General features: G+C 41.4%; 1 protein-coding gene across 3 annotated transcripts in view; it reads right to left on the reverse strand.

Annotated features, from left to right (window-relative positions):
* matn4 (matrilin 4) overlaps positions 1–12,045 on the reverse strand; it is a 38,839-nt gene that overhangs the window by 19,290 nt on the left and 7,504 nt on the right. The window lies entirely within an intron of this gene.

The raw sequence follows: 12,045 nt of genomic DNA on the forward strand, positions 1-12,045 counted from the left end.
TATGCAGTACAGGAATTGAATTTTGCAGGCTTTGGAGCCAACACGTAGATGACATATGGTGCATATTCGACCTTCAACATCATCTGTCTTAGATCAGAAAACAGTCGTAATAAATAGATAATGCTTTGGATTAGCTGAGGTTGGAATTGAACCTCTTATGACTGTTTTTCCTCATATTGCGTACAGGTCACATGTATTTCACTAGCTTCTATTGTCCTTTTTTCTAAGGAGCAGTGAACGGGGCAACAAGTTCAGCTGTTCTGCAAAGGCTCAGAAGATTTCCTTCAGGAGAAACTTGCTGCACGTTTAGAAATGATATGAATTACAAAAGGATAGGAAAAAGGTCAAAATAAATGCAGTCATGGATGACTGTGCTGATTTGATTTGCTGTGAAGTCTGGATTGTTTTATTTTGTGTGTGCTGTCTTGGTTTGTTTTCTGAGTTTGTGCATTCGAACAAAAAAAAGTACTTCCTTTTCACTGGAGAGCATGACGAAAATGTGCTCACATGTGACACGAGCAACACATCCACCTGATTAGACTGGTCAGGATGACGCTTTAGAACAGTTCCCCTCTGTCTTCAGTTCAGTACAGGTTTAAGGAGGAAAGTATCCCTACAGCGCTTTATGGTCCATTACATAAAGCCTCGGATTATCAAGAGACTCCTAAAGTGAAGTCAATACCTCATGAGAAACACGTGGGAGGACCCAGGAATAGGTGTCATACGAGACCTTTGACACGCTACATCACGTATACAGAGCTTTACCGCAGCCGTCTTTAAAGAGAGCATTAAATGTGTGCTCTGAACGTCTGGCTGACCCTCTGTTCGCTGCAGAGATGCTCCTAAAAGTTTGAAGCTGAGCACAGAGTCACAGAGACAGACAACGAGACAAACAGAGACACAAACAGAGAAAGGAGTCTTTGTGCTCTTAAACATCTGCAGACGGAGACGAGAGCCAGAGATGACCTCAGACTATGACCTAGATAAAAACGACAGATAAAACCTGAAAGACCCTGAAGGACCCTCTCTGTGGACCGGAGACTGTGAGGATGCACGTGACATCATCCGTTGGTTTCTTCACTGCGTAAATGACGCATACATGCTGCCATGTTGGTTTTCTGGAGTCAGAAGTGACCGTATTTGGAAGAGATGCACCAACCAACAAATAAATAATGAATAAATGCACACATGATAATATACGTGATAAAATTAGTAGATCAAAATTGGAACTTAACGTTAAACAAGCTAACAAGCCAGGAATGGTGAGTGTAGTCTAACAGCCAGGGTGTACGTTAACCGGTATCTATCGCCTTATGGCACGGTCAGCTGTCCAGCAGAAAAAGATATCATCAGCTGCAATGTATAGGTTCATGACTGCACAGTGACGCACCCAAACGTCACACAACACCTTTACTGATTGACATAGCGGCACAGAGAAAACAGTGGGACCTGAATGATGTTAAATTTGCTCAACAAAAGCAGAGGAAAACACTTCTTCTTAGATTTTTAGAGAGTGAGAGGAAACATCCGAATTTCAACTTCTGTCTGAGAGAAACGGTAAAAAGAAGACTCTCGTGCTGATGGTAGGAGGAGGATTAACGGTCAACCGGAGCATGATACGTGTGAGAAATTTACAGCACACTGAGTGACAGGAGGGACGGGGAGGACTCTGTGCTTGTGCTGGGTCCTCCCCTTTAGACAGAAATAAACATTGAAACAACACTCATATTACACAGTATGACATTTACTTTATAACAACAATTAGTAACCGTCTTTCTTACTGATCTTTCAGCTGTGTAAGATGCTTGATTCTGATTGGTCGAAACCCCTTGATGATGGTAATTAACTTTCACTAACACGAGCAATTCCAGAGGCAAACAAGACCCCTCTGCTTCGCATCAGGTTCTGGTCTCACCCTGTCGGGATTCTATTTCCCATTACTAACTGCTAACTATACAATATCCCTTACATAACTCCAACAGTGAAATGCCTGGACAGCTCCATAGCCCTATGTCTGGAAACACTGGTACATTATTATATAAAAAGGGGTCTTCTTCCCCTCTCTTCAGCAGGTTGACATTGATGCACTGCCTGTCACTGCATGATCAAATGAAAAAGTACATATAAAAACTTAAAATCTGATTTGATCATGGCTTTAGTGTTTTTTTAGTCGTAAACTGTGCTACCAGCTTCTATGTGCAACAATAGAGAGACAAACTTGAGTCTAGACTTACTGGGTGACCAGTTAGAGTGACAAACCTAACAGAAAGGCAGATTATTTTTATTGCATGAACAAAAAAACAAATGTCACAAAAACCACAAACAGACTAGAGGACTCAGACAGAGACTGATACACTGCGTTGTCTTTCAGAAAGCAGAGAGCAAATAGTTTACACCTGTCACTGGAAGTAACCATCCCTTTAATTCATACATTTAGGCTTCTTATGATTAAAAGAGTGAGTTATAAAAATTGACCCTGCTGTTCTTTTAGCTCAAAGGGAAAAAAGAGATATGGAGGTCAAAACAGCTTTTGTATCAGGCTGTGAACATGTTCATTTCTGCTGTAGAGTTGGACACTTAACATGGGGCTCTATGGGGTTTGACTCACTTTTGTAGCCAGCCTCTTGTGGACATATGGGAAACTGCCGTTTATATCACTTTTGTTTTTTCTGCAGTTAGTTGTATTTGTTGTCTGCATTGTGTTTTATGTTGTTTGTGTTGTAAATTTAATTTGTGTGGCTGCATACGACAGAGAAAACTCTGGCTGTGAGCTGCATGTGTGAACAGCAGGTTCCAGAGGGCCTGAATGTCCTGAAGTTTTCAGGGAAACATCAGAAGTTTATGTGTGAACGGGGCTTCACTGCTCTGTTTGAACTGAACGTGTGCCCTGAATGTAAACACCTCAGACTTTATCATTATCCCTCTGCTGCTGCTTGGCCTACAGCCTGAAGCAAACACACAACACACACACACACACACACACACACACACACACACACACACACACACACATACACACACACACACACACACACACACACACAAACACACACACAGGAGGATTAGTGAGCGTGTGTGTTTACCCACAGCCCTCCATTATCAGGATTACCATGCACCTGATCCAGGTGTTGGCAGCAGAGTGTTTTACGACGTGGCAGAACTGGAATGTCCCTCTGCACTCAAGCCTGTAATCAGCATCATTATCACCTCACAGCGCTCACATACAAACACTCACAGAGGGCAGGAGTTTACCTGTGTCTACACTCCAGATGAGCCATTAGAAAGAGCAGAGACTCCAGGAAACTCACTGCACATTGACAGAACACATATTTCTGTGAATCAAAGTCCACATTTGGATCATCTCTTTCAAGTCTAATAAACCAAATTTGTCTCTGCCATGGACTCTGGCAAAAAGAAAACATGTTGCCAGTCAAGAGCAATCACAAACCCAGCAAAGGACAATAGCTTGCATGATGTCCCAATGCACATGTGGGTTTACTGCAGGCACTCAGGCCTCCTCCCATGGTCCAGAGACATGCTCGTAAAGGTTCATTGGTGGTCAGGCTGATTTCACACCTACAGCTTATTTGGTTTGTTTCGATCGAGATGAAAAATCCATTGTTATATTTTTTTCCCTTGGCTTGTTTTGTCTCCACTCTGCAATATTGTAAAGTGGACCAATACACAAACCACTGTGCAGGGGCGTACTCAGGCTGTTTGAGGGCAGGGGCAATAACAAAAAATGGGCACCTCTTTTCAAACCTCTGGTACTCTTGTGGTTGGTGAATTGATGCAGAGGTCACAAGAGGGGGGTCTTAGGGTCCTCCCCCAGAAAATTTTGAGCATCTAACACTTAATTTCTAGGTAAAAGGAAAACATAAAACTACTGTTATATTTCTATATTACTGATTATATTACATAACTAACTACAGGGGCATCCAGAGGGCCCTTCTGTACATTCAGTCCAACAAAGAGGAACCCAGAGGAAACTTTTTAACAATGTATTGACTGTAAGGGCAACAAGAGGGTATTTTTCCACATTCAGTTCTATAGAAGGGCAACCAAAGGGCCCTTTTTCAGTTTCATACACTAGAGGGACTCCAGAGGAGCCCTTTTCATGCGGTTATCACGGAGCGGGCACCAGAGAAGGCAACTTTTATCCTTTTACCTTCTATAGTGGAATCCACGAATGCACATTAGTGTGGTTCCTTTCGGACATGAGGGCACCAGGGGCGGAGGTCGAGTACACCCCTGCCATCATGTATTAAGCAAAGTTGTGTTACTGTTTATTGATTTATCGAAAGTGAGTGTTGAAGAAATTCTAATCGTAAAGTATAGGAAGATTCTTACAGGATTTGGGGCTTTGGGTGTTTTTTAAGCTATTTTTGTTTCTTCTTTGATGAGGATGTGGTTTTGAGTCGCCGTCACTTTAAGACAGAGTTGTGTGTTGTACACAGACAGTGGGAGGAGTCGTTTTGTCTTTTTACTTTGGATTCTAACATCATCTTGTAAATCTCTGGTTTGTGACACACTTTGAAAAAAGTTGTTTGTTTTTTACACTTTACCACAGCCTTGGAGTGGAAAATTGCATCGGATACATCAGGAAGACACGTGTCAGCAAGGACTACCAGCTAGTTTGCAGTTTTGTTGGTTACACAGTGTGGGGCTGTCCTTGTGCTATTTATTACAGTCTTCATCTCCCTCCGTGTGGGTGAACAAATACGATGCGTACTGGTCACACTGGACACAGGGTTTGATTGGAAGCGAGTTGAGACCACTGCTTCTGGGCGATCTCCCTTAAACGTGACAGACTCATAGAAGTTGGTTTAATAAAAGCAACACACACACACACACACACACACACACACACACACACACACACACACACACACACACACACACACATCAGGCAGCCTGATGTTAACAAGAGGGAAAAGGGAGGTCAAGACAGTTAATGAACCTTATCATGAAAAAGTGTGTTTTTCTGTGTGTGTGTGTGTGTGTGTGTGTGTGTGTGTGTGTGTGTGTGTGTGTGTGTGTGTGTGTGTGTGTGTTGCAAGATCGTAGTAGGTTATTGTTCTGTGTTCAGCCTCAGAGGGAGACAGGAAAAGGCTGCTGGAGGAGGAGGTGGAGGGGGCTCGCCACTACTGCCATGTAACATACTGAGGAGTCTTTGTCCCAAACACACACACACATACACACACACACACACACACACACACACACACACACACACACACACACACACACACACACACACACACACACACACACCCCTCAGCGTGGGTCACAGACCGACAAATGTTCTAAAATTATCCACACAGAGGATCTTTGAGCTCAGGTATTTGCTTGTTAAACGTTCATTGACTGGTCGGAGGTAAAGCTGCTGTTTGTGCTGAGAGTTATTTCACTTTGTGTTTCTTACTCAGCCACTAAATTTAGAAAAGGAGATCCTATTTCCTTTAATTAACAACCAAAACAAATACAATCTGTGTGTGCTCTTTTTACACCTTTAGGAATACACTTTTTTAACTCTGAAACTGAGACTGTGAGCTGTGACATTTCAAAGAATCTAGTTGTATTGTGTAACTTCTGCATGAAATCGTGTGCTCATTAACCAAATAACCTTTCTTATCATGAAGAAAATGTGCTTTAAATATCAGTATAAATCAGTGAAATGCACGCAGGGAGCAGTCTGAGTGTTAACACAAAGTTTACAGATACAGTTGTCATAAAGAGTCAGAGAGCTGCAGCAGATGTTGAAGTTGGCATGTGTGAGACTGCAGTGATGAATGAAACAGTGACTGTTTCGACGTAGGTCTTTTTAGGTTCAGGCGGTAAAAATAAACATTTGGATTTCTTCCAGTCTGACTTTTGTTTCAGCGGAGACTTAGAGGGAAAACTACACTCGACTTTAATAATGTGTTTCACTTCAGCACTCAACAATCATGAGAAAATCTCTGGTATGAAGTGAAAACAAAATAAGTGCTGGAACTCCTCTTATTAACCTGTTGGTGTGTGTATTTTTGGAGCTAGGCTAACATCACTGTCATCTTCTTTTTGTTCAGATTGTCCTCGCTTATCCAACACTCTAGAGTTTTCCGTTACTTTCAATCAATCAAACAAATGTTATCTGAAGACTCTTTACAAACAGAGCAGGTCTAGACCGTACTCTGTTCTATTAATAACAAAGACCCAACATCAAGACAGGTTAAGATCCAGTCCCATCTTACAGACAGGACTAGACCAGACTCAGTCTGATCTCATCTTAATCCACCATGAGCAGAGCACTTTGCAGTATTTAGCAAGTTACAGCTGCAAGGACAAACTTCCTTTAACAGGCAGAAACCTCGAGCAGGACCAGACTCATGTTAGACACACATCTAATGAGACCGTGTTGGAGAGAGGGATAGAGGGAGATGAAGAGAGAGAGATGATAGTGATGAGATGGATAGTAGTAGTTGTATCAGCTGGAGTCTGGCACGTCCAAAGCAGCAGGCCGTCTATGGCAATGATTCAGGGGAACCTACGAACCTAGACAAGGTCTATGGTTAGTAACTTTAAAGTTAGTGACAGGCTTGACTATGGTGACTTTTTTTTCTTTTTTTAAAGTTATGTTTTTGGCCTTTTTGCCGTTATTGTATAGGACAGCTGAAGAGACACAGGAAATGTGGGGAGTAGAGAGCGGGGGAAGACATGCAGGAAATGGTCGACCGGCCGGGAATCGAACCGGCGACCCCTGCGCCCCATCTACGTGAATCTCCAAGAGAAGCTGTTCCACGGAGAGGACAGGAAAGGGTGCTAGCAGCTGTTAAAAAGTCCCAGTATTCTACGGGGTTAAATTTGGAAGGATTGATACCAGAGCGTACCAGCCCACTTAACGCACTTCTTGTATATGGCATGAGTTTCATAAAACACACACATTTGGATGCACAGTGAGGAATCATTGACTTTGCTGGAAAAGCATAGGAACTTTCCCCAGACCCCAGTTGTTGTTACGTTTCGACAAACTGCTAAGACCACTCCTCTCTTCACCTACACCAGACACGTTACAATGTCAATGATTTAAAATGTCCTTCTGCATCAAACCAGGAAGCAAAATCACAAAGAACTGCATCATGTGAAGCTAGATACTAGTCAATACTAGTAAAAGTAAATATCAGGCCATGATCTTCTCTCACTGCTGCCCCCTGTGGAGCAGAACATGTTAATGCATGCTCCAGATGTGCGCTACATCTGCGCCCTGATGTCCCCTCAACCAGTGAACCAGAGAAAAGAGGAACTCTCACCTGACCTGACGTACACTCTGAGGACTCTGCTAAACACATTTAACCTGTTTGTGCTGAAAGACACACAGAGACGACTCACCTGTTTATCAGCTCAGACGTCAGTTTTAGAGGAACAGGGCTGAAACCAAGAACAACTTCAGTTTATCTTTATTCTATCTTTTGGCGGATTTTCTTAAGTCAATAAAAAAAATCATTTTACAATTTCTCAATCTTAGGGTTATTAGATATCTCAAATGTGTATAATTTCCTGAGACTTATTTGCATCAAAAAAGCTGCAAATCCTGACACGTAAAGTTTTGTCATCAGTTTATTGATAATCTTCTCTTTTTAATGCATTTAAATTGAACTCAAACCCCTCCTGTTTGAAGAGTTGAAGAAAGTAAAAGCCTCTTCCATAAACTTCATTTTAAATTTCAGACTGAGGTTTAAAAAGTCTCTTTTTTCTGAGTTTTGTGGGACAATAAATCTAAAGGTTTGATGTCTGCTGGCCTGGCTCATGCATGCAGAGCCAAAGCCGAGGCAGAAACTCATTTTTCAATCAATACAGATGATTTTTCAGGACAGTTTCGATCAATCAGCACCCTGACTCTCCAAAGTACTTTCATCTCTGCTGGATTGAGTTTGACTGATGTGGCTTCAAACTGTGTCTCTGTTTAATGAAATAAAAACTCTTTTGCAGAATTTCTAAGAAACCAAAGACGGATCCACCTCGAGGTCGGAGTGAGCTGTAAATAATGTCCGGACCTGTGTGAAGGAAGTATTGCTGGCGACTGTTTTTTATTTGTTGTTTTTCTCTCTGTGGTCTGATAGAAAAGACAGCCGTGTTGTCAAGTCCCGCTGTTTGTTTTCAACAGATTGTAATGATTTCAGCAGCCCAACACAAAAACACACACAGAGACACAGACGCTGCAGGACTCGCCAACATGCACGATATAAGCAGCTGAAACTACACTTTTTTATTCTCTCTGAGGCTGCTTTAAAGTGCCTCCTCTTAACCCTTCGCTATATAATCTCTGTCAAAAAAATCTATATTTATTCTGTCCAATGACAAAGAACAAAGTTCATCAAGGTGGGAATTTTGCTTGTTGAAAGAAAAGTCCAACATCTGGCTTTCTTTTACACAGTTAATTGTTTTTTGACTCCTCATCATGTATTCACAGAGACCTGACAGTGACGCCTGGCATGAAAACAAATGGAAACAGCAAATAGAAGAAACAAGCCTTTATCTCTGAGAAGTCCTTTAAAGTGATGGTATGTTGCTGTTTGAGGGAAGAAATAAAGGATTAACCTTTAACAGAATGTTTTAAATGAAAGTTTGAGTCATAAAAAAGAATCAAACACTTAAATGCCATCCTGAATAGAGGCAGGTTTTACATGCAGCTGTTTAATCCTGGATGGTCTCATATGAGCAGTAGTATGGAGCTTTATTGTTTGCAAATACTTGAATAGATCCATAAATGCTTGCGCAGATCTTGTGCAGACTTTTTAATGTTTGACAAGTCTGAGTGTTTGTGCTGCAAGAGCTAAAAATACACAAGACTTCAGTTACAACTGAGACAAGCCTCTCAATTGGTCGTCTGTTTACTCTTCGCCTCTGTTTCTCTTCTGCTGTACAAGATCCACAAATGTGTGTGGTGAAAGTTTTTTGCCCTGAGGCTCACAAGCTCACTGGGCCTTACTTCATCAGCCAAGCCTCACCTGTCACTTGTTGGAGAAATTAAAGAGTAATTTTATGAGAGCAGCTCCGCAATAGGTTTATTATGATAGAATTGTATTATTGTTATTATTGTTTTCATGGGATGGATGATTATCAGGGATGGACATTTCAAGCCAAAATACTATTCTATAATCATTGGCATCTATTCAACGATTATTCGTAGTCCAACCCCACCTTCAATTATCTCCGTATCTGAACCTCACACTACTACACACATATTTCGACTGTTGCTAATGTTTTCTTCTTCTTTTGCTGTTTTAATGCAGTTAGCATTCATCTTCTTCTGTCACTTCAAGCTGGGGTTGGTAATCAGATTTAGATACACTTTTTGTCATACTGGTTAAAATGATCTTTATGTCCTGATGGCAATCATTACATGATGTGTTCCTAAAAAAGAGTGAAAAAAAGCTGCTATCTGCAGCCGGAGTAAACCTGGGAAAACACTAACCAATCACCGTTTTTTGGCTCCCCAAATTTTAAACCAATCAAATCCCGTCCAGATGTTCTGCCCTCCTCCTGCGCGTACATTTCCTCGGCGTGCACTCCTCCGAGTCCCCGTCTCCTGCCTCTACTTCACCTGACTCTATTTACTGCCCCTCTCGCTCGTCCTCGGGCCTGTCCCCTCTGACCTGATGAGGTGCTTTGCTCAGGACTGTAGTCCGGATCAGAGTCTAAAAAGCTCTCACCAACAAGCAGAATAATTAATGACGTTCAGTAAATCCTACAGAAAATATATATTTATTGTAGCGTCCGTCCGGACGCTGTAGTGATGATGAGCCGATTCGTGAACACGTTGAGTTTTACTAACCGGTCACTGTCGGCCGTGATCACGCCAACCAACAAAACAACAATTAATGTTTGAATGAATGAAAAACTTCTCCTCTCCTCTCTCCCACTCGCACATTCTACACCTCTCCTGATGCCTTAACTGACCGTCAACACTGTAGGAATTAAGAACATCTACACTGAACACGTTTAACAAACAGTAGAGCTGTTACAGTATTATATGTGTTATAACTTTTCTCCTGATATCGTGTCACTAGTACAACTGGATAATGCTAGCATGATAGTTGTGAGTACTAACAGCAGCCATTTTTGTTTGTGTTTTTAACTTTCACTATGATAATGTTTTGGTGAGGACCGGTTTTGAATCAGTCACGATCGTATGGTCGAGAATCAGCGGCGCTCGTGCATGTGAGCAGGTGGGGCGTCGTTTTGGAGGAGCTCCGAGGGAGGAGGGGAGGGGTTAGACGGAGTCATGAGGAAAAGCTACATTCAAATTCATGCTGGTTTTCCGACACTACCAACCCTAGCTTTAAGACTCTCCATAGCCACCGTCTGGCGGGAAAAACGTACAACAACCAGACACCAGTGAAATTGTACTTTTAAAATAAGATAATGGTCACAATATCTCTTCGATTTTTAATTGGTGAACGAATATTCAAGCTTTTGAAAATCATGTCCCACCCCTAATGATTATAAGATGATGAAGGAGAAAAGCTGTTAAAAAGTGGTGCTGCTAGCCTTTTTTGCTAAACTTTGATTTGCTGTGCAAAGCCTTCTGGGATACCAAGCATGTGCAAATAGTTTTGCAACAATATGAGCTCCATACAGAAGCATGTGTTAGACGTTGCTGCCAGTTTATGTTTCATAATATTAAAGTTTCTTCAAGGGATGTTCTGAAGTCACTTATTTCCATGTCGTTGAAATAGAAACTTAAATTCCAGCTCATCGACGAGTCTAAAGGTTAGAAAAACGTACTCTGAAAAAAGTCTGAATTTATAAGCAAAATTTGTCTAACACAGCTAATCACAGGCTCACAGAGTCTGCAGGTAAACAATGTCAAATTGGTTTGCTTAGTATGGTTACCACTAGCAGAGCTAGCACCACTAGCCTTCAGTCCTGCTTGCAGGTTAACATCCACATGCCTGTGCTGGTTCCTTATTGCTCTGGTGGAGTGGTTATATGTCAGTTTAAACAGACACAGCCTACATACAACTGAAAGTCATTATTCTGCAAACAAAGAAATTCAACAGACGTAATGGTCAATACCTAGGGAGGCAACAGTGATGCAAGAAAACTTTAACCTTAACCCCAACAGTGAGCATGAGTTAAACTTTTGTGGCTCTGATATTGAGGTCATTGGTGCTATGATGCAAAAAAAAAACACTGTCAGTGGACACAGGCCCTAAATAAAGAGAGAGTCTAGGTTTGGACTCTGAAATTTTCATCAACTTTTTTGTCTTTCTTTTTTTGTTTTCTTGACTAAATCAATCAATAAGTCATTTAATTATTCTGCAGATTGATTGATGAAGGTTATTGTAAGTCACAGCTGTGGACTCAAAGTAATCAATGGTAAAGTGTTAAATTCCATCAGGAGAAATACTTCAGATAATGTCACATAAATGTTAAAAACACACCTCAGCCAGGACGTTTCAGCAAAAAGAGAAAGGTGTGTGTGAGAAACCTGCAGGCCTGCAACAGGTGATTATCTCCTTTATCATGCAAACACACACACACACACACACACACACACACACATACACACACACACACACACTGAGACGGTGGTCAGATAACAGGTCCGGGATACAGTGCAAACATGTACACACACACACACACACTCACACACACGGTTGAATATATTTTGTACTAAAGCCTCTCTTGCTGCTGACTGACTGTAAACTGTGGAGGAAGCATTCTGGTTTGAACGAACAGAGCATAAACTGATGAATTCAACATTTTATTTCACTGAAGTCAGGATGATTTCACTCTGAGATCATCATATCAAATCAACACACAGATCATTTCGCTGGAAAGAAACTGAAGCTGAAGAATTAAAACCAGAATGAGCAGAACAACGAGAAGCTCCAGGAGGACAGCCTGATTTCAGGTCAGATACCACAAGGAGTCTTTAAAGATCTCTTCATCTTTGATTATTTTATGTTTCTTTTGTTCAGGATAAAATAATGAGATTTTTATTCAAACACAAAGGCTTTTTTGTGTGTGTGTTTTACAGACAGTTCAGGTCCTCAAGGT

The sequence above is a fragment of the Notolabrus celidotus genome, chromosome 1 (genome assembly GCF_009762535.1).
Source record: "Notolabrus celidotus isolate fNotCel1 chromosome 1, fNotCel1.pri, whole genome shotgun sequence".
Taxonomy (NCBI): domain Eukaryota; kingdom Metazoa; phylum Chordata; class Actinopteri; order Labriformes; family Labridae; genus Notolabrus; species Notolabrus celidotus.